The sequence below is a fragment of the Schistocerca gregaria genome, chromosome X, assembly GCF_023897955.1.
Source record: "Schistocerca gregaria isolate iqSchGreg1 chromosome X, iqSchGreg1.2, whole genome shotgun sequence".
Lineage (NCBI taxonomy): Eukaryota > Metazoa > Arthropoda > Insecta > Orthoptera > Acrididae > Schistocerca > Schistocerca gregaria.
The window spans coordinates 616,245,817-616,265,461 of record NC_064931.1 but is presented as its reverse complement, the minus strand read 5'-3'; the positions used below and the strand labels follow the sequence as shown (position 1 = coordinate 616,265,461).

At 40.7% G+C, this 19,645-nt stretch overlaps 1 protein-coding gene across 3 annotated transcripts in view; it reads right to left on the bottom strand.

The window, feature by feature from the left end:
* Positions 1 to 19,645, bottom strand: part of LOC126297516 (uncharacterized) — a 323,790-nt gene that overhangs the window by 9,598 nt on the left and 294,547 nt on the right. The gene's annotated exons all lie outside the window — the stretch shown is intronic.

Below are 19,645 nucleotides of genomic sequence, written 5' to 3'. Positions count from 1 at the left end.
ACAACAACAACAACAACAACAACAGGGCAAATGCAGAGGTCCATATTGTTAAACATTCCATTTTATTACGTGTTAGATTTAAGAAAAAGTGTAATTGGAAGGGAGACAGACTGTTGCCCATTGGCACGAACCTTTAAGCGGTCGCATATGTCTAGAAACCAGCTGAAAGTGTACGGTGTGAAAAGGGGAATTCACGTTGGATGAGTGAAAAAACAGTACGTTTGGGGAGTTGTAAGAACAGTTTTCAAGTGATGGTTTAACGTGTTCAGCAAGCAGTCTCAAATACTTTAACAATTGTTGTGACTTTGAAAATGTTCGTGTGATGTGGAACTCCAGTACTTGAGATGTGTTGTTGAGCTGAGCTTTACAAAGTTAGTATTGGGGAATATGATACATTTTTATATAAATGCACTATACCAAGATGTACTGTGTGATTTATTTTATATTAATTGTTTAAATAATTTATGTATGACCACCATATTTAATTATATGAAAGAGCTACTGAATGAATAAACCAACCACTTCAGTTAAAATTTTCTTAGTCAACTACATCATTTAATTGTGATATCACCAGATATCTTTTATTTTAGTTAATGCAACCAGTTGCACTTTACATTATTTATTATTCACAATGACTAGCCAATTTCTGATAAATTAGGCTGTAAGATCACTGGCAACTGATGTATATTATGCAATCAAGCTAATACAGGGCATTAGAGATGACATTTAGGGCTCATCCTCTATGTGAATAGTGAGCCAAATATCTAATCTGAGACAGAAATTGCCCAATACCAGTCTTCACCATATTCTTTCCAAGTTAGTCACTATAATCTTTTAACATTCGCCCAAGTTCAAAATTACTTTGGGCATCTGAAGCAACCTAGGGTTGGAACTAAACATTTATTAAGAAAATTAACAAGAAGCACACATTTGGCTGCTCCATCATACTGTGCGTGAATCTGAAAAGGCTTTGGAGTTTATGTACAATTAGCAAAATTGTTTTGTATGGGACACACTAATATGGACAGTATAGCACTTATAACAACAGGAAACAAATACACACTTAAGAGGGGCCTTGAGGGATACTATTCTCTTGTCCCAATAGGTATGACAAGACAGAGCCGATACACACTACGAAAAAGGACTTGAGGGAACAACCATGTAAAACTCTGGAAGTATCCACTAAATGCCCAGCTGTGAAGTTATTTGAGACTATTATATCTCCAGATAGTATTATTATTTCTCCCGAAATAGACTAAAACAATAAAAACTATCAAATGTTGCCTGCATAAGAATGCCTGCTGTGTAGTCATTTCCAGTTGGGTAAGATTATTGGATGAAGATCTTATTGAAAACAGCTAAGGAGCTGACCTAGACAAAGCACTGGTTCATCCATTATATTTCATGCATGCATATGCAGAAAATCCATTTCTTCAACTAATATTTCAGCTGTATACCTTTTGGCCATCTTCAATTGAGCAAACAAAGGCTATAGTGCTTGTGTGTATCCTCTAAAATTTGAGGGCTGTGCTACTGTGCAAGCAACCACAGATGTACAATGGCCAGAAATGATGTTCAGTGGCAAAGAACTTTGTATGAATTAACTGTGTGGTCAATACATGTGAGGATATCGATGCATCAATAGGATCTACACTGCAGCAACCTCAGTTGATCAGAGAAAATACTGGATTCCATGCTATGGCTACAATGAAACTATGATATATATTAATTACCTCATTTGCCAAATGAATTTACACTGCTTCCTTTCTACCGAGTCCTAGATTGATGAAACTGCATAAAGAATTTTGACACAGTCACACAACACAGAGTGGCCACTGCCACTGAAGTCCTCTGCCACAGCTGATTCATTGGTCTGCAAGAGCCTGGTGTACCTACAATGTTCTGTGCATCTCTCTCATGAACTATACTTGTTAGGTGACCTATGTATGAAATGCCACAGACAAAGATTACCTTGTAAATCCTAGCCTTGTGGGGCATAAATTCATCCATGACAAAAACAAAATGTGCTGGTGTCTTCACAGAACAGTTGAAGATGGCATTAACTTAAAGCTTGGTGAGTATCTCTCCAATTTATCGCAATATACTTCCCACATACAGCAGGAAAGCTGTGGATTTAAATATCTCTACTTTAACTTCTTATTCCATAAGTTCACCTTAAGTTTTATCTATAGCACATAGTGTATTTTTTGTAGGGATTACCCATTTGCTCCAAAAACAACTTTTAAATGAAAAAGCTATTCCTGCAGACTGCCATCATCAACAATGTTATATGCCCTATGAACCAAAGAAACAGTCACCACTTGGGAAGAATGGTGGCAGCTATTTGCATGTAGATACAGGTGTGTACGAGTCAGTTCGCAACAAACTGCATGTCCCAGGTGGCATCATTTTTGTGATGAACCAAAACTTCCTCTCCTTTCCAATTTCTTACAGTCCAAGAGACTTGTTGGAAATCAGAGGTACATACAGCTCTTAAAGAGTAATAAATTGGCTGTGGCGGAGCACTGTATCGATACTGGCCACTCTATGGTATATGATAAACTTGAAATTCTATTGTTCATTTCATGATTCTTGCACAGATCTAAAGAAAGCAGTGGAAATGCATGTGGTGAAGGATTTAATTAACAGACAGTGGTCTGAGCGTTAACAAATCAGGGAATCTGGCACCTTCTTTAATCAACTTGCAAATACACCACCATGGTGCAGTTCATACTGATGCATTGATATCCCATGGACTAAGCATCTATCCACAATGCAGTTCATACAATTTGTCACCAATCATTATCTCTGGCTCTAGCATATCTGGGACCATTTGCGCAGTGGCTTGGCTTTAAAAGGATGGATATGAGTGCTGTAGTCTCACTCTCAAGATGGCTGGTAAGGTATAAGGCCAAAATATCAGTTGAAGAAATTGAGGTCCTGTGGTTGCATGTCAAGAATCTAATGGATCATTCAACATGCTGTGAAAACACAAAGGCGCAAAGTAAAGGGCATGGTTCACTGTGGGCTCCGTAGACTTTCCCAGTTTTTAGTGTGACTTCATGATAGTTTGTAGGATATGTGACGTCTTCCCCTGGCACTAAAAGTGGTATTAAAATCGTATCTTCTATGATTTGGGGAATTACCTTGTGAGCCAAATCTCTCACATTAGCTACTCCTATAGAAATGCAGGCTCATTCTATAGTCTGGGTTGTCTTTAGAGGTTACTACTAAGTACAAATGCATTCGTATTGTAGTTATAAATGATATAGAAACTGTCAAGAGATGCTCCTTAAAGACATCCACACTTTTTAACTGATTACATCAATTGCCTATTGTGACACGAGATTACTCAAGATCAGCAGTGGATTACAAATTTTTGATAAAATGTTTGTTATCTAATGGCTGCAGTACATGAGTGAAATGAATTACTAATTACCTGTTGCATGTTCTTGTACACCATGGTGTCACTGAAATCTTTAGGGAAAAAAAGGGGAGTTTCCAAAAAACAAATACAGAATTCCTGCCTGTGACACTGTGTAAATTCAACTGCTTATCAGTTGCGGGCTGAAGTGAATTGGACAGGAAGGCACCTGCCTAATTTGAGGGTAAAACCAGACAGTGAACAGTTCTCAAGATAAGGAACAACAGTGGCTCTGCAAGAGGTGGCAAACTTCTGCAAGCGAATTCACACATGGCCTCAGGAAGACTAACTGTCAACCAAATCAAGGTTGTGCCATTCCGTCTCCCAAAGCCAAAAAAATCTTGCGGCGTAATACTGAACAAAGGTCAGTTACAGGGATGCCGATCTCCAGAAAAGATTTCCGTGTAGCCTGTTTGGCCAGCCTGTCAACAAGTTCATTACCTGGGATTCTGATGTCTTCTGGGGTCCAGAAAAAACATCACTGAATGTCTGAACCATTCCAGAACATAAATGGACTCCTATATGGTCGCTACCAAAGGATGGCGAGGATAGCACTGGTCAATAGCTTGTAGGCTGCTCAAGGAGTCACTACAGAGAATAAACAACTTGCCCGAGCATGAACGGATGTGTTCAAGAGCATGAGATATGGCCACCAGCTCTGCAATGAAACACTGCAGCCATCTGGCAAGGAGTGCTGTTCAGTATGTCCTCCGTGAACATAGGTAAAGCCAACGTGACCATCAGGCATCGAGCCGTCTGTGTAAACTTCTTCAGAGTCCTGGGACACACCAAGAATCGAGAGGAAGTGACAGTGGAGAGCCACAGGATTAACTGAGCCCTCAGGGCCATGCAAAAGGTCCAGACAAAGCTGCAACCTAGGTTTACACCATGGAGGTGTATGTGGAAGGATGTGAAGTAGATGTGGTGAAGGGAAGGACTCCAGTTCAGGCAGAAGGGATTGGACATGAACCACCGCGTTTGGGAAAAGGAGATAGTAATCTGGATGCTCAGGAGAGCTATGAATGTGCGCAACGTAACTGGTGAGCAGTTGTGCAGGCCTGATTTGCAAAGGAGGTATTAAACCCTCCACCTGTATGCTGGTCAACGGACTCGTTCTAAAAGTTCCTGTCACTAGTCTAACTCTGCGGCGGGGCACTGGGTCTAATAACTGCAATGCTGAGGGCGGCACAGAACCATAAATCAGACTCCCATAGTCAAGGTGGGATTGAAAAGGGGCTCTGTAGAGCTGCAGCAGTGTAGACCGATCTGCACCCCATTTGATATTGGTCAGGCAGTGGAGGGCATTGAAGTGCTGCCAGCACTTCCGCTCAAGCTGATGATGGAGACAAAGCCAAGTCAATCAAGGTTAAAAACCAATCCTAAGAATCGATATGTCTCTACTACAGTTAGTGCATCATCATTAAGGGCAAGTTCTGGTTCCGGGTGAATGGTACGATGCTGACAGAAGTGCACGACACAAGAGTTTAGGCTGAAAACTGGAAGCTGTGGGGTAGAGCCCATGACTGCGCCTTGTGGATGGCTCCCTGTAGGTGCTGCTCAGCAACACCAGTACTGGAGGAACAGTAGGAAATGCAAAAGACGTCTGCATACAGAGAAGGTGAGACAGGCAGCCCTACAGCTGCTGCTAGACCATTAATAGCCACTAAAAATAGAGCGACACTCAATACAGAGCCCTGAGGGACTCCATTCTCCTAGATATAGGGGAAACTATGGAAGGCACCACCTTGGACATGGAGAGTAAGGAGTAACAGGAAGTTTCCAATAAAAATCGAAAACGGGCCCTGGACACCCCACTCATATAATGTAGCAAGGATATTATGTTGCCAGGTCGTGTCATAAGCTTTTCTTAAATCGAAAAACACTGCAATTCAGGTGTTGGTATCTGGAAAAAGCTGTTCACATGGCAGACTTGAGGGACACTAGATTCTCAGTGGTAGAGCGGCCCTGGCACCAACTGCCCTGGCATAGAGCCAGTACGCCTCACAGCTCCAGGAGCCAACATAACCTCCGACTCACCACACATTCTACCAGCTTACAAAGAACATTGGTGAGGCTGATGAGCCGATAGCTACCTACATCAAGCAGGTTTTTACCAGGTGTAAGCACTGGAATGATGGTGCTTCCTCACCATTGCGATGGGAATACGCAATCACACCAGATGCCACTGAAGATGGTGGTGATATTTTGTTAGTAGTCCGACAATAGATGCTTGAGCATCTGAGTGTGGATCCGATCTGGCCCAGAAGCTGTGTCGGGGCAAAGTGCAATGGCGCTGATGAGCTAACACTCAGTAAATGAAATGGTTCACTGTGGTGTACAGTGAACGAGAGGAGTTTCTCTTATATCCACCATTTGTGGGTGCGAAAGGCTGTGGTGTAATTTTCCGACTCAGAGGCTTGAGCAAAGTGCTCGGCAACTGCGTTCGCGTCGGAAAATAACATGCCATTGATGTTAATGTCGGGGACACCTGTTGGGGGTCTGGTACCCAAAAACACATTAGATCTTCATCCAGACCTGTGAAGGCGACGTACTGTACCCAATGGTTGTGACATAGCTCTCACAACACTCCTGTTTCTGTCTTTTTATAAGGCGGCGAACACAAGCACGGAGCTGTTTAAAAGCTGTTAAGTGTGCTTATGTCGCTGTAGAGCCTGCCTACACTCTTTAATGGCCTCAGCAATTTTCAGCAACCCTTAATGCACTGCCTTTCGCCGGGGGCACCCCAAGGCACAAGGGATCGCGTTTTCCGCCACAGAAACGATCGTTGTGGTGAGCTGTTCAACTACTACATCAATGTTACTATGTGGGAGGGATTCAGCAGTGATGACAGAGGTAAAAGCTTCCCAGTCTGTCTTGTTTAATGCCTATCTGGGTAGGCTTCTGGGTGAATGACGCCCGGGGAGTGACAGGAAGATGGGGAAGTGATCACTACCACCCAAGTTATTGTCGGCTGTCCAGTGGACAGATGGGAGAAGTCCTGGGCTGCAAAGTGGTAAATCAATGGCCGAATAAGTATAATGAGACAAACTGAAATGTGTGGGGGCCCCAGTATTTAAGAGGCAGAGGTCGAGTTGAGACTAAATTTTCGACATCTCTACCCTGGCCAGTAAGCATGGTGCCACCCTACAAGGGGTTATGGGCACTAAAATCTCCCAAAAGCAGGAAACGTTTAGGGAGTTGATGAATCAATGCAGCCAATATGTTCAGGTGTACTGCACCATCTGGGGCAAGATATACTTTGTAGATGGTTATTTCCCATGTCATCCTTTTTCTGACAGCCATAGCTTCAAGAGGGATTTGAAGGGGCTCAGGTTCACTACAGACTGAGTTGAGGACAAACACTAACTCCACCTGACACTCGATTACAGTCGCTTTGGTTCCTGTAGTATCCCTTATAGCCACAGAGGGCAGGGGTCTGCATTGCCGGGAACCACGTTTCCTGGAGGGCAATGCAGAAAGCAGGTGTAAAGCTTAACAGTTGTTGTAGGTTATTCAGGTGGTGGAAAGAACCGCCACAATTCCACAGGAGGATGACATCATTGTCAGGCTGGGAGGCATGAAGTGATAAAATAGGCAGTTTACACCTCATGGTCACCTACTGCCACGGACTGATAACCAGAGCATTCTGTATCCATTGTGTCTGAGGCACCAGAGAGATATAGGTCCTCAGCAGACGCCAGAATCTCCACCTCATCCTCAGATGTAAAGCTAGTAGGTAGCGGTGGTGGGAGTGCCACCACAATTTCCTTGTTATTGGGGCTCTTCTTTTTAGATTTCTCTCGCTGCTCCTTGGGTTTCTCTGGCTGAGAGAGCTTCCCTGATTCAGTCTCCAAGACTGAGGAGGATCTTGAAGCCCTATGACCAGGTACCTTTGGGAGCTTCAGCCACTGGCGGGTGTCCTCCTTCCCACTGGTACGATCCTGGAAAGAGTGGGACTCAAGGGACCCCTTCCTAGAAAGAGGAGCCAAAGCAGACTAGCACATCTCCGGCTGACAAGTGGGAACTTATGTCCCCGATGGTTGGGGGCATTACTCCCGAAGTAGGTGGTACTGGAGCAACAGGGATAGGAGTGCCCCCACCAACAAGAGAGTGGGTGTAGTCTTGTATGATTTGGGGTCATACCTCTTCGCATTAAAGTTAAATTTTGACCACTTAGAGACTGATGGTGTTGGACCACCAGCAAGAGATGAAGTATGTTTCATGGCTTGTCAATAGCTGAACGGATGGGAACTGGAACCGTTGTTGTAGTGGCAGCGTAAGACGATGTCATGCGCACAGGATGGAGCTGTTCAAATTTCCTCTTAGCCTCGGTGTAGGTTAGTCGGTCCAGAGTATTGTATTCCATGATTTTCCATTCTTTCTGTAGAATCCTGCAGTACGGCGAGCAAGAGGAATGTTGCTCGCCGCAGTTGACATGGATGGGGGTTGAGGCACAAGAAGTATTGGGATGTGATGGATGTCAACAGTCGTCTGAGGCTTCATCAACCTGAAGGATTCCCCATCAGCTCTCGAACATACGAGGTACAGGGGCAAATAAGATTCACTGCCATCCTTAACCTGGCATTCCTCCCATGGTGTGGCCAGGCAGGGGAATGATTTGGGGTCATACTTCTTCACATTAAAGTTAGACTTTGACCACTTGGAGACTGCTGGTGTTATGGTGTTGGACCACCAGCAAGAGATGAAGTATGTTTCATGGCTTGTCATCCATCTGATGATACCCACTCCGACCAGGGGCCCTCCCCATGGGCGATACCCAGCCTCAGCAACGGCCACCTGGCAGGATGGCCATTGCTTGGAGTCCCTATGCCCCAGGGAGATGGGCGTCTACTCCTTGGCATGCACTGGGAGTTAAAGGCACAGGCATCAGCACCCTGTGTTGTCAGGGGGCTACAACCAACTGGGTACATGGTGGCCCCACCACAACAGACTGGCTATCATGCTGGATATGAGGTGCAAAGAAGACCATGATCACTGTTGGTGCAGAAAACAACACTGCTCAGTGGGAGGAGGAAAACGCATCCACAAAGGTGTCATCACCGAACAGCTGGAGAATGAGCGGAACTGCAAAGCTATGACAATACAGAATGCTGAAGGTCTCAGTGCACAATGGACACGATGCATCACGTAAGGTGCCCTTCCCCAACTGGCTCGTTCTTCAGAAGAATTTTGGAGAATGGAGTTCATACCTTACAGGGGACCATGACAGAAGGCCAAAACATTCTAGACTCCTTTTAATCATCTCTTACGATAGGCAGGAGTAACTCAGGCCTATTATAACTAATGGATTCAAAGGTGGGGGGGATTTTTAATGAAAATTCATAAATGAATGAAGCATAACTCTGCTACTCTCTGCAGGCTGCTTAAGAAAAACACAGCATGGTTGTGGAGTGATTAATGTAAGTATGATTTAAGGACAGCAAAGAATTGACTGTGCAGAAACTGGTTGTTACATTACTCTGAGATGTCACCACTATTCTGCCTTACCACTGATAGTTCGTGTTACATGGCTCCAACTTAACTATTCCTAGAGGAAGTTGTGGAAGGTATAAAGGAGAATTAGAACATGACTCTTGCAAGCCACATTATATCCAAGCATGAGTGCAAGCATGGTATTTTGGAGAAAAAACAGGTTGTGATTATGTTTGGATATCAAACATTCCACATGTATATTCAGAGATGAAAGATAATGGTACTCTCTGATCACAAAGCTCTTGGATACTTGCATGAATATAAGGCCGGCCAGAGTGGCCGAGCGGTTCTAGGCGCTTCAGTCTGGAGCGGCGCGATGTCCTTAGGTTGATTAGGTTAAAGTAGTTCTAAGTTCTAGGGGACTGATGACCTCAGATGTTAAGTCCCATAGTGCTCAGAGCCATTACTAAAAACTGGGTGGAATATACACATTTGGATGCATACTGCATAGTGTGAAAAGCAATGCCATGGTCCCCACCACCACCACCACCACCACCACCCACCACCACCCACCACCACAAAGTAATGGCTCATAGCAAGCCCACTTGCTGACGGCTGTTATTTCAAGCAATATGTATTGAGAAATAATAAAGCTCTTTGAGCTACATCATGGATTGCTTGCAGTCAGAGTGTCCACATCTTAATGCATATAGGTTTAACTATTCTGTATCTAGGAAGCCACTGGGACTACAGAATGTATCCGAATTACAGTGATATGTCCACAAGTGAACTATTCATATGTGGTATATAACACTTTTATGTCAGACAAATGTTTAATTTCAAGCATTATTATTACTATTACTAAAAATGGAAAGTGACGCGGACCTTGATCAAGCGTGACTTCCTTTTAACTGTACGGTTTTCTTACAGATATTTATATTTATTTAATCGTGTGTGGTTTTATTTCACTGTGATTGCTAGGTTGTATTATTTATGTAATATATGTAACAACACGTAGATTTGACACATGTGCGTTGAAATGAGAGGAGAGGAATTGTCTTGTGTAACAGGGGGTCAGCTGGGTGACGTTTGTGTCAAGCAGCGTGCTGTATTTCTGTTTTTGTTGTTGTTGCTGTTGTTTCAGTATGAGTGATTTGCCATTTTGGTGTTGGAGAATTACTTTTGGGGATATATTATCATGTAGAAGTTGATGAGTTGGTATTGCTTGAGAAAGGTTCGATTAATTATTTGTTCTGTGTGGGTTACAATACAGCCAGTGTTATTTATTTGTTTAATTTCTGTCGAACTGCAGTTAATTAGCACCTGTATCTAGAATAATTAAATAGTAAGCTGTTGTGGGATGCAAACTGTCATCTCAATTTGTGCCTACAGTATTGCAGTGACATCAATGATTCTGTGCGCTCAAAAAGGTTCAAAAATTCTGTCTGATATAGATTGGTAGATGAGTTTAAATTTCCTGTGGCAACGTAATCTTACACTTAAAAAGGAAAAGATGCTACGATAATTTTTTCAAATCAATAGCCCCAAGGTTTACTTCGCTTATCTACAAATTCACATTTGCATATTGTTATATATTTGCACTTTAGGAGATGTCATCACTGGAATTTTGAGGATGGATTGCACAAAGGTAATGGGGAATCATGGTATGATGGTATTTTAACAGCTCGTGACAATCCACCTTGAGGAACGGCTGGAGAGAAGCACAAATTTGGTGAAAAACTGTGCAAACTGGTAATGCAGAGAGACAAGGGCTTGTGCTTAAGGAATTCTAAGGTGGATGTCAGCAGTTGTTGCTGAGATGATGACAAACAGTGAATTGTGAGTGAGTACAAGTGCAAAATGTACATGCTGAACAATCCTTAATTTTCGATTGAGTAAGCTCTTTTAAGGTTTAACTAATAAACATATATAAACTCTTATTTTTAATTGTTTAATAGGTGAGAGTAAAAGGATAAATGCGAAGAGCATCTCCACAATCTCAATGTTGAGTTCAGGGCTTGTAAGCATTCCAATGTGCTAACTGTTGTGCTATTTAGTTATGGTTGATCACGCATTTAGTTAAGGAATTGGATACTTATTTGTTTGTTCCTTTAAAAGTCAGACTGCTTCATTTTGCCACGATGTATATACTTTTCTCACAGTAACCTGATATAACATGTTGAATTTCAATGTTGAGAGTGCTGATGCTATTTAACGTGACAATTACCAGTTAAGTGCCGATGTGATGACAGGGCCTGGTGAGATTACACCCATTTGGCATTGTACAAATTGCTGGCTGACAGAAGAGCACACAGGGAGCCATGTAAATGGCCAGGTAGCAAGCTGAAGGTGGTGCACATTTGTTGCCACAAAAAAGGAACAGGAGTGGCTCTGTAAGAGGTTGCGAACTCCCACAGGCAAATTCATATGTGGCTACGGTAGTCCAGCCCTTAACAGTGGAGTGGGATACAGGAGAAAAGATATTGACTGTAAAATTGATCTACATGTTCTCCACAACCAACATTAAAATTAAGTAGCCAACATCAAACTCTGTGTCAACAAGACAGATTCATTGCACCTTTGTATTCACCTGCAGGACCAAAATTGTGGAAACTGGAATTAGTTTTTTGATTGCTGCAACTATTCAAAATTAGTTAAAGGGCTGGTGTATGTAAAGGCACACAGCTCTGAACTACATCCAAACAAATAATGGTAGCAGACTGTGGTAGTTGAGGTTGCTAGACATTACAACTCAAATTTGTACTACATATATAGTTTTGGTTAGAAAGCCATTTTAATTAACATGAAATCAATTACTCAAGCCACTAAACATATATATAGTGATCAACAAGTATTACGAAAGCATATCTGTGAAGACTTAGTCTAACATTCGTACCCTTCACAATGATTCTGACTTTTAATATTTTTGATAGTTTGCAATTTGAACTCTTATTCCAACTGGCTATGTGGTTGCAGGACTTGTCAACTAGAATGCATTCAGGCTTTGTATTTACGCACTTATGTGAAATGATAATAGAGATTCAATTTGTATCCTATTAAACTTTATTGCATGCTGATTCAAATATGGGAATTTGTAGTGTAGTTCTCTCCCATGTTTGTGATTTTGGAATGGGCACCAGTAATTAATTGCTCTTGTTCACTGAATAAAAAACATTTGATTCAATTTGGATTATCTTTCTTCCACTGATTTTTTAAAAGCAAACTGCCTCTGATGAATCATCTGGCTACAAACAAATATAGCAAAGCTTAGTGAAAGAGTGATGCAATCCACCCTTCAGGCACCAAATATGAGGCAAGTTTACTCACAGTCTCAAACTTGGCTGCTTTCATCCGAAATTTCTTTTTAGTTTACCCCAACAGCTGGATAATGATGAGGAATTGATATTAGATAAAGAAAGGCTGGAGTATTTGGTGCATGTCTGACTTACAACATTTGTATTAGCCTGAGTAAAAAAGCAGTTATAAAAAAAAATGAATACAGCAGGAGATCCAACTGCAGTGACACTTTTCCTGATGGTTTACTGCTGATAAACCACATACTTTGGAGAGGAACTGTGAAGCGACTAATTGAAACTGAAGGATGAGTACAATAATGACTGATTCAGATTAAGTGCTGGAAACAGCAATCAATGTAAGTATTTTCACAATTTAAGATGCTTTTGAGACGAATACTAACTGTTCAGTGAAGTTTAATTTTGATTCCAGAATAAATGAGAAACTTTCAATTTCCTACATTTGAGAAATTATTTTAGGATAACTGCTAGTTGGTGATTTTCCAAGAATTACTGTTTTTTTGCTACTGCTGTTTTTCTTAAGAGTTTACTTGAACTGGAATGTGAAAATGGATTTATCATCCTGAATGTAATGTGCACAACAATATCTGCAGCAGATGATCCTATAACTTTTCCTGTGCCTAAGCTTCGTGTAAGCACTGAGGATATGTTTAATGTCCAGCTCATGAATTCCCACAACATCTCCAGATTGTTGAATCAAACTGTACTTATTTATGTTCTTTGTTGGACAGATAATCAAGAATGAATTATGAAATATTTCAAGAATGCGTGATGATGGTGAATATTTAAAGAAATTTCCACCTACCAAGTTTAAAATTCTCATACAGGCCCAATTATCGACTTTTGATCATAAAATTATCAAGCAGGTTGTTTGGGCTTATTCAAAATGTCAAGTCTGCAAGTTTTTGTTTTACTGAATCTACTATTGTTTCAACAAATATGTTACACAAATTATTATTTTTTTTAATTTCTTAAAATTATAGCTTGCTTTTTTTGGGCACACCTATTCATTTTTGTGTAATATAATTAGGGATGGTTACTATTGTGTGGACTTGTTAATATGATACTGTATGGTGAGTTTACGTAAGGGAGAGTTAGGTTTTGACTATAAATAGCTATCACATGCTAACAACAGAGATTGGGGGTGGCCTGTAGTAGAAATGTCAGATAGACAGCGCTCCAATTTTCTGTTACAGCAGCTGCAGGAAACTTACATGCACTGTGCCAGGACTTTCAGTTTCTTCATTTGAGTCTTAATCCTGGTCAGGTCCCAGCGCACCATGAGAGCCATTTTAATGCAGATCTTCCCTCTCTAGCAATAAAATTCTCTCAGGTTTCCAGCGATGTCAAGTGGTTTAAACCAATTGACATCGCTGGAAACCTGAGAAAATTTTATCAGTATATTTCACAGAGAAACTATGCATTTGTATATTCTCTTTATCTTTCCATATTTGTTGAGGAAACAGGAGTTGCTACTAGGCCTATTAAAATACATAAAGTGTGATTATTATTAGTTTTAAAAAACCCCTAAGCGATGCAGATGATGCTGGGAAAAGTGATTTAATATAAAACACACAGGGCTGCAAATGATGTGAAATGGCAGATGTTGAACATCATGTGATGTCACCAGATGACACACCTTGTCACAAGTGCAGGAGTTTAGCCTATTGGTATGTCACACATGATCATCTCAACCATAGCCAAGTATTTGTGTGTGTGTGTGTGTGTGTGTGTGTGTGTGTGTGTGTGTTGGCACTTATGGGTGTTCAACGCTGAGGTTATCAACACCCTGACACACACGTTGGTGTGACTCTGCGCCTACGTGCAAGCAGTTTTTTTCCCCATTGTTTAGAAAATTGTGTGTTTGAACAGTGCAAAGGTGTAATACTTTATTTACCAATCTCACTGTTACCAACGGTTTATACCAAACTACAATACAACAAAAACCTGGTGTATTGCTTCACTAGTAAATGAGTATAGGCTTTTAAATTTCATCACAACCAGAAAATAATCTACTTTTTCTTCACTAAATGAAGTACATAAACAAAACCAGAAGGAAGAAAAGGACAGAAACACAAAATAAGAACAGCTTCTGCTTTGTTACAGCGAGGACAATAGCTTTTTAACTTCTACATTTACAACAGGTCGCATATAGAAAAGTGTATTAAAAAAAAAATTTGTAGCCTAGAGGAGCAATGTACGGCACTGCTCCTTAATGCTTCAAATGGCTCTGAGCACTATTGTACATAACATCTGAGGTCATCAGTCTACTGCTCCTTACCAGAGGGTAGCATCAACAAGCCCAAGCACTGCACTGCGCTGCACTGCACATGTGGCAAAGTACATCATCTGGTGATGTCACATGTTCAACAACTGTTGTCCACTTCTGGGGTATTTCCAGACATTCGCAGCCTTATGTATCTTACATTAAATTACTTGTCTCAGCATCATCTACATCGTTTCAGGAGTTTTTAAATGTTTATAATAATCACTCTGTGTATCCACCAGAACATATATCCAGGAGAATCATCATCATCATCATCATCATCATCATCCAAATCAGACCTGATTGGTGTTGTCAACTCTAATGGTTATAAACCTGCTCCATTGTATTTGAGTTTCTAAATCAATTTTTTGCCTTTAGGTGAAATGGGTGGTAAATACCACACTCTTTTAGCCATAGCTTCTTGTTACTGTTTGTGTGCTGGATAATATATTTTCTAGAGCACACATTACGTTTAGTGGCGTTCATAAGTTTAACAACTGGTGTATGGGTATTTACTGACCTACCAAACTACAGAAGTGTCCTCACACGATACAGAAAATTTGCAGCTATTGTTATTTTTTTTTTTTTTTTTACCTTTCTGTACAGTACATACAAAGTAATTTTCATTCCATGAAACCTTTTCTCCAACGTACACACATTACAATCAGAGCTCAAGGCAGTGAAGTTGCCAGAACAGTGAAGATGGGATTGGTAAGAGGGACATGTTGTGTCTGTATATGAGCATTTTTAACACAACTTTTTCGCTCTGTGTGTCATATGCATGACAGAAACGAAATCACTTTAGACACATCCATAAGTCTGGTATTCTGGCCCAGACTTTATAAAGTACCCAATTCCAGCTAATACATACTCAGGAATTCAGGGCATTTTATATTAAATACCAATGCCGTTTTATGCACTCCTCCACCACCACCACCACCACCAAACACTTCTATAGGACATTTCACACCATGTTTATATCAGTCTCCCTTTCATCTTGAAGTTTTCTAGGAGGTAAACGGTGTGGAGTGAGTAAGAGTAACGATAAAAAAGAATGCAGATCAAGGTATACTGAAGTTTTTAAACAAAAAAGTAACCTTTGTCTATCACTAACCTTTAACTACGGATGAACGATCTTAAGCTAAGAATGTTTTCCGGCAGTATTTGAAAGTGAAATAAAAGCCTTTCCAATAAGAGTCTGGATTATTTAACTTGACAACGAAAGGAAAAATAAAGCAACAGGGAATATTCTTGAGTGTGGTCTCAGATGTGTTGTCAACTTTTGAATCTGAATTCTGATGGTTGCACAAATAAATAAGAGTAATAAGGGGAAAATCTGCAGTGAGAAGTCTAAATTAGAAACTACTGGCACTGATTTCAGACAAAGGGTATTTTCTTCGCAAGTAAAACCAGCCAAAAGAAAGATCATTTACAAAAATCTGGCAAAGAGAACTTTCTTACAGATTTTGTAGCAACATACTAAGTAATAATTAGAGATCAGTAAATGAATCTTAAGCAGCCAGCCAGATGCAACAAAAGATGGTTTTATTCAACCTTTAACTATGGTTTTGGTGGATGTAACCCTGTCTTCTTCAGAAATAAAGTAGTAGTAGTAGTAGTAGTAGTAGTAGTAGTAGTAGTTGTTGTTGTGGTGGTGGTCTTCAGTCCCGAGACTGGTTTGATGCACCTCTCCATGCTACTCTATCCTGTGCAAGCTGCTTCATCTCCTGTACCTACTGCAACCTACATCCTTCTGAATCTGCTTAGTGTATTCATCTCTTGGTCTCCCTCTACGATTTTTACCCTCCACGCTGCCCTGCAATACTAAATTGGTGATCCCTTGATGCCTCGGAACATGTCCTACCAACCAATCCCTTCTTCTAGTCAAGTTGTGCCACAAACTCTTCTTCTCCCCAATTCTATTCAATACCTCCTCATTAGTTGTGTGATCTACCCATCTAATCTTCAGCATTCTTCTGTAGCATCACATTTTGAAAGCTTCTATTCTCTTCTTGTCCAAACTATTTATCGTCCATGTTTCACTTCCATACATGGCTACACTCCATACAAATACTTTCAGAAACGACTTCCTGACACTTAAATCTATACTCGATGTTAACAAATTTCTCTTCTTCAGAAACGCTTTCCTTGGCATTGCCAGTCTACATCTTATATCCTCTCTACTTTGGCCATCATCAGTTATTTTGCTCCCCAAATAGCAAAACTCCTTTACTGCTTTAAGTGTCTCATTCCCTAATCTAATTCCCTCAGCATCACCCGACTTAATTCGACTACATTCCATTATCCTCATTTTGCTTTTGTTGATGTTCATCTTATATCCTCCTTTCAAGACACTGTCCATTCCGTTCAACTGCTCTTGCAGGTCCCTTGCTGTCTCTGACAGAATTACAATGTAATCGGCGAACCTCAAAGTTTTTATTTCTTCTCCATGGATTTTAATTCCTACCCCGAATTTTTCTTTTGTTTCCTTTACTGTTTGCTCAATATACAGACTGAATAACATCGGTGAGAGACTACAACCCTGTCTCACTCCCTTCCCAATCACTGCTTCCCTTTCATGTCCCTCGACTCTTATAACTGCCATCTGCTTTCTGTAAAAATGGTAAATAGCCTTTCATTCCCTGTATTTTACCCCTGCCACCTTCAGAATTTGAAAGAAAGTATTCTAGTCAACATTGTCAAAAGCTTTCTCTAAGTCTACAAACGCTAGAAACATAGGTTTGCCTTTCCTTAATCTATCTTCTAAGATAAGTCGTAGGGTCAGTATTGCCTCATGTGTTCCAACATTTCTACTGAATCCAAACTTATCTTCTCCAAGCTTGGCTTCTATCAGTTTTTCCATTCGTCTGTAAAGAATTCACGTTAGCAGTTTGCAGCTGTGACTTATTAAACTGATAGTTCGGTAATTTTCACATCTGTCAACACCTGCTTCCTTTCGGATTGGAATTATTATATTCTTCTTGAAGTCTGAGGGAATTTTGCCTGTCTCATACATCTTGCTCACCAGGTGGTAGAGTTTTGTCAGGACTGGCTCTCCCAAGACTATCAGTAGTTCTAATGGAATGTTGTCTACTACCGGTGCCTTGTTTCGACTCAGGTCTTTTAGTGCTCTGTCAAACCCTTCACACAGTATCATATCTCCCATTTCTTCAGTTTTAATCTACAGTTCATAACCAATAGATTGTGGTCAGAGTCCACATCTGCCTCTGGAAATGTCACAGTTTAAAACCTGGGTCCTAAATCTCTGTCTTACTATCTGAAGCCTTCTAGTATCTCCAGGGTTCTTCCAGGTATACAACCTTCTTTCATGATTCTTGAACCAAGTGTTAGCTATGATTAAGTCGTGCTTTGTGCAAAATTGTACCAGGCGGCTTCCTCTTTCATTTCTTAGCCCCAATCCATATTCGCCTAATATGTTTCCTTCTCTTAATTTTCCTACTGTTGAATTCCAGTCACCCATGACTTAAATTTTCATCCCCTTTCACTACCTGAATGATTTCTTTTATCTCCTCATACATTTCTTCAATTTCTTTGTCATTTGCAGAGCTAGTTGGCATATGAACTTGTACTACTGTAGTAGGTGTGGGCTTCGTGTCTATCTTGGCCACAATAATGCGATCACTATGCTGTTTGTAGTAGCTTACCCGCACTCCTATTTTTTTATTCATTATTATACCTGCTCCTGCATTACCCCTATTTGATTTTGTATTTATAACCCGGTATTCGTCTGACCAAAAGTCTTGTTCCTCCTGCCACCGAATTTTACTAATTCCCACTATATCTAACTTCAACTTATCCATTTTCCTTTTTAAATTTTCAAACCTACCTGCCTGATTAAGGGATCTGACATTCCACGCTGCTATCTGTAGAATGCCAGTTTTCTTTCTCCTGATAACGACGTCCTCTTGAGGAGTCCCCACCTGGAGATCCGAATGGGGGACTATTTTACCTCTGGAATATTTTACCCAAGAGGACGCCATCATCATTTAACCATACAGTAAAGCTGCATGCCCTTGGAAAAAATTACGGCTGTAGTTTCGCCTTGCTTTCAGCCATTTGCAGTACCAGAACAGCAAGGCCGTTTTGATTAGTGTTACAAGGCCAGATCAGTCAATCATCCAGACTGTTGACCCTGCAACTACTGAAAAGGCTGCTGCATCTCTTCAGGAACCACACGTTTGTCTGGCCTGTCAACAGATACCCCTCCATTGTGGTTGCAGCTACGGTACGCTATCTGTATCATTGAGGCACGGAAGCCTCCCCACCAATGGCAAGATCCATGGTTCATGGGGGAAGGGGGGGAAATAAAGTATAGCCCTCGTTTTATGTTCCTGCCATTTACGACTTTTTTTCATCGCTCCCATCAAATTTACTTTCCCACGATTTACGCTGTATGAAAAACTGTTTGTGAAAAAAATATGACGTAACTGAAATAAAATGATACCTGTCATCAAGTAGTGTTTACAAACAGTACGTGGTTAAGTTTCTTGACACCAGGGTGATCTACTCAGCTGATCTGCATTTGTAAAGTTGGAACAATTCATGATTTTATCTCCTGCCACTGTCACACTCTACTTGGGAAAGTGGCTGTGAGTAACTAAGTTTTTTTTCAAATAAAGGTTCCATAAAACTGTCCCTACTGCACATGTGCATCTTTGTGATCGTCGTCATCATTGCAAAACCATTGCATTAACTCGAATGCAAATGTGAGGCTATTTCATGCGTTGACACCTTCGCACTGCTGAAACGTTTTTTGTTTAAACAGCACAATTTGTATTTTTTCATGTTTTGCAAGACTCATTTGGAGAATTTATTCTTGTTGTCAAGTGCAAATATTTATATAAGTATTCTCTTTATGTTTAACAAACAGCGTGTTTGTTTGTTTGTCTGCAGCCTAATGGAGGAGACACAGTACTTTGTAAGCTCAAAATGATAACTACAGGGCAAGAGAACATATACACATACACCATACAAAATACATAAATATTTGCACAATGAGAATAAATTCTTGAAACTCATGCTAAGCATGAAAAAATATGTAACTGGGGCAGTGGTTCATTATTTAAGTAACAGATGACAAAGGTCTTCCAAAAACATTGATTATGATGTGTAAAATTGTCACATGTTTGTACTTCCCTGACAGTTACAAGGTCCACTTACATCAATGGCTGAACATATTACAAAATT